Below are 4,665 nucleotides of genomic sequence, written 5' to 3'. Positions count from 1 at the left end.
CCTGGTCTCAAAACAAACTAACACACAAAAAAACAAAAACAAAAACACTCAGAAAGGGTGCTCTGAAGCGGGTTGCATTGTCTCTGGATTCAGGACAGGCAGCAACCCCATCTCAGTGGCGTCTTGGGTTCAAATCCTGCCTCTGCCTCCCCTTAGCCAAGGAACCCAAAGCCAGTGACTTGACCTTCTGGGCCTCAGTTTCTCATCCATAAAATGGGCCCAGTAACAGATTGTCCTCAGACAGCGGTGAAGCTGAAATGAGCTTCAGGTCTCAGGATGCTTAGGAGTTGCTGGCTTTGTGCATGCGTGGAGGAGTTGGGGCCAGAATTAGGGTAAAGAGAGCAAGGCACCCACCTCAGTGCAAAATTTAAGGAGGTGCCGTTAAACTCAGTCACCAAGATAAACAGTAGTTTGATGCAGCATTGAAAAAAGTCATGAGGGGCCGGGCATGGTGGCTCACACCTGTAATGCCAGCACTTTGGGAGGCTAAGGCAGACTGATCACTTGAGGTCAGGAGTTCCAGGCGAGCCTGGTCAACATGGTTAAACGCTGTCTGTACTAAAAATACAAAAATTAGCCAGGCGTGGTGGTGGGCGCCTGTAATCCCAGCTACTCAGGAGGCTGAGGCCAGAATAATTGCTTGAACCTGGGAGGCAGATGCTGAGTGAGTCGAGATCACGCCACTCCAGCCTGGGCAACAGAGCAAGACTCCATCTCAAAAAAAAAAAAAAAAAGTCATGAGGAGACTGGGCAGGATGCCTCATGCCTATAATCCCAGCATTTGGGGAGGCCAAGGTGGAAGGATCGCTTAGTTTCAGGAGTTCAAGACCCGGCCTAGGAAACATAGCAAGACCCCCGTCTCTACAAAAAATACAAAAATTAGCGAGGTGTGGTGTTGCACACCTGTGGTCCCAGCTACTCAGGAGGCTGAGGCAGGAGGATCACTTGAGGCAGGGAGGTTGAGGCTGCAGTGAGCCATGATAGTTGCATTGCACTGCAGCCTGGGTGACAGAGTAAGACCTTGTCTCAAAAAAAAAAAAAAAGTCACCATGATTATGAAAACATAGACGATGAACAAAATATCTAAGTGTGAAGCGAATGACAGGCTCTGACCCTGCGTTTGCTCGAGCCCGCCTCACTGAGCTCACCTTATTCCTGGTGCGGCTGTACACCTGGGAGGCTGTTCCTCTCAGGCAACCTTCTGATTAAACCTTAATTCCTGATGATTAAGCCCAGGGAACTGGGGGCCTGGCGGCTCAGCAGGAGGGAGGTTCTGGCAGGGGCGGGCCAGGCCGGGCCTCCCTGGGGGAGAGGGAGGCCAGGAGGGAGGCTGCTGAGTGGCTAGAGAGGAAGCTGGAATTTAATTAGCCCCTCAGGATTAATTACTGGGCCCAGGAACAGGCTGAGAAATCTATTACTCTGAGTGGTTCCTGACTCCAGGCTTCTTCATTCCCACCATCATTTTTCTCTAAACCGACTCCTCCTCCCATTGTTTTCCAACAAAATATATCTATTTCTAAAATGCACCCTTTATATCCTGCCATGAAAACCCAGATATACATCTTTTCTGAGTAGAGTAGATGCTGTATATAAATTTGGGGGAATATATACATTGAAATGAATATATAACTGTTAAAAAAAATGATCTACACGGGCTTGTTTGGTGCCATGGTTGCAAAAGCTGCTCTGCAAGCACTGAGTATGTGCTGGGGCTTTACACACTCTCCTTATCTCATTTTATCCTTATAATAGCTCTGGTGGGGGGGTGCAAGCTATTATCAATCACCCCTACTTTGCAAGAGCCTTTCTGGCTGTGGGATTTGTCATTTTGAATGCACCGTAGACACCAGAGTGGGTTTCTTTCTTTTCTTTTTTTTTTTTGAGACGGAATCTTGCTCTGTCACCCAAGCTGGAGCGCAGTGGCGCGATCTCGGCTCACTGCAAGCTCCGCCTCCTGGGTTCGGGTCATTCTCCTGCTTCAGCCTCCCGAGTAGCTGGGACTACAGGCGCCCGCCACCAATGCCCGGCTAATTTTTTGTATTTTTTAGTAGACACGGGGTTTCACCATGTTAGCCAGGATAGTCTTGATCTCCTGACCTCATGATCCACCTGCTTCAGCCTCCCAAAGTGCTGGGATTATGGGCGTGAGCCACCACACCTGGCCCAGAGTGGGTTTCTATATGCTTTTATTTATTTATTTATTTTTGAGACTAAGTCTTGCTGTGCCACCCAGGCTGGAGTGCAGTGGCATGATCTTGGCTCGCTGCAACCTCTGCCTCCCAGGTTCAAGCAGTTCCCCTGCCTCAGCCTCCCAAGTAGCTGAGATTACAGGCACCCGCCACCACGCCTGGCTAATTTTTGTATTTTTAGTAGAGATGGTGTTTCACCATATTGGCCAGGCTGGTCTTGAATTCCTGACCTCAAGTGATCTGTCTGTCTTGGCTTCCCAAAGGAAGTTTAGGATTTTTTTTTTTTTTTTTTTTTTGCTTTTTGCCTCCATGTGTTTTCCTCGGCTGTTCTCCCCACCGGGAGTGTCTTTATTTACCACGTGTAAACACTCTTTGTCTGTAGGGGGCCCCGTGTACTCAGCCACCAGATCCCCCTGCACAGGGCCTGGTTGTTTGGGCTATGAGGTTTCCATCTGGTTCTGTCTCCCCCAGCCTGGGATCCTCTCTAGGGCTGGGTCTCTGAACACTGCATATCCCAGCTCGGGTGGGATCCTATAATGGCGGGATACTCCTGGGGTCTTTCGAGTCTGGGGAGGTGGAGGGGCTGTGAATGAGGAAAACCTTCTTCTTCTTTTTTTTTTTTTTGAGACAGGTTCTTGCTCTGTCTCCGAGGCTGGAGTGTAGTGGTGTGATCTTGGCTCACTTCAACCTCTGCCTCCCAGGCTCAAGTGATTCTCTTGCCTCAGCCTCCCAAGTAGCTGGGATTACAGGCACGCACCACCACTCCCAGGTAATTTTTGTATTTTTAGTAGAGACCAGGTTTCACCATGTTGGCCAGGCTGGTCTCGAACTGCTGACCTTAGGTGATCAGCCTGCCTCGGCCTCCCAAAGTGCTGGGACTACAGGCGTGAGCCACTGCACCTGGCTTTTTTTTTTTTGGAGACAGAGTCTTGCTCTGCTGCCCAGGCTGGAGTGCAGTGGCATGATCTTGGCTCACTGTAACCTCCGCCTCCCAGATTCAGGTAATTCTCCTGGCTCAGCCTCACGAGTAGCTGGGATTACAGGCATGCACCACCACAATTGGCTAATTTTGTATTTTTAGTAGAGACGGGGTTTCACCATGTTAGCCAGGCTAGTCTCAAACTCCTGACCTCAGGTGATCCTCCCACCTCAGCCTCCTAAAGTGTTGGGATTACAGGCATGAGCTACCATGCCTGGCCTTTTAATTTTTTTTTTCAATTTTTAATTTTTTTCTTAGAGATGGGGGTCTCATTGTGTCACCCAGGCTAGAGTGCAGTGGTACGATCATAGCTCACTGATCCTGGTAGAGGGAGGGAGTGTTTCCAGCTGGGAGACTGACCGAGGCCCCTGCCTCTCAATCCCCTGTCTTCTCCCCATCTCTCACCTCCCTTCCTCTCTGCAGAAAGACTTAAAGTTGCTATCAGCAGGCTGCTGGAGAGATTTCACCATTTCTTGGGCCAGGGTCCGGGAAATAAATTTCACTGGTACAGGGCCAGGTGGCGGGCATCCGGGAATGAGATCCTGACACCGTCTTCCCTGCCCCCAACAAGACTGTCTCTAGTTGCCATTGTCCCATCTCCTGGATGGGAGGACTGAGGCCCAGAGAGGAGAGGAGCAGGCCTGAGGTCACCCTCCTCTCTCTCTCACCCCATCCAAAAGCCCAAGACCTCATAATGCTTCCAGCCTGGGTTTTGACCCCAGCTGGAATCCAATCCAGGGTTCTCTCCTAGGGAGTTGGCCATATTCATGAAGGTGTGAGTGACTAATAGTGGTCTTTTTTTTTCTTTTTTTTTCTTTTTTTCTTTTTTTGAGACAGGGTCTCACTCTTTAGCCTGGGCTGGAGTGCAGTGGTACAATCATAGCTCACTGCAGCCTCTACCTTGTGGGCTCAAGTGATCCTCCTGCCTCAGCCTCCCGAGTAGCTGGGACCACACCCATGCACCCCCATGCTCAGCTAATTTTTTAATTTTTTTGTACAGACAGGGTCCCACTATGTTGCCCAGGCTGGTCTTGAACTCCTGGCCTCAAGTGATCCTCCCTCCTCAGCCTCCCAAAGTGTTGGGATTACAGGTGTGATCCACCGCACCCAGCCTGATAATGGTGTTTTTTTGTTTTGTTGTGTTTTGTTTTTTTGTTGTTGTTTTTTTAAGATGGAGTCTCACTCTGTCCCCCAGGCTGGAGTGCAGTGGTGCGATATCCGCTCACTGCAAGCTCCGCCTCCTGGGTTCACGCCATTCTCCTGCCTCAGCCTCCCGAGTAGCTGGGACTACAGGCACCTGCCACCACGCCCAGCTAATTTTTAAAAAATTTTTTAGTAGAGACGGGTTTTCACCGTGTTAGCCAGGATGGTCTCAATCTCCTGACCTTGTGATCCACCCACCTCAGCCTCCCAAAGTGCTGGGATTACAGGCGTGAGCTACGGCGCCCGGCCCTGCTAATGGTCTTAATGGAGCCACTAAGACCTCCAGGCTCTGTG

Source organism: Gorilla gorilla, chromosome 17, assembly GCF_029281585.2.
Source record: "Gorilla gorilla gorilla isolate KB3781 chromosome 17, NHGRI_mGorGor1-v2.1_pri, whole genome shotgun sequence".
Lineage (NCBI taxonomy): Eukaryota > Metazoa > Chordata > Mammalia > Primates > Hominidae > Gorilla > Gorilla gorilla.
This window is presented reverse-complemented; position numbering follows the sequence as displayed.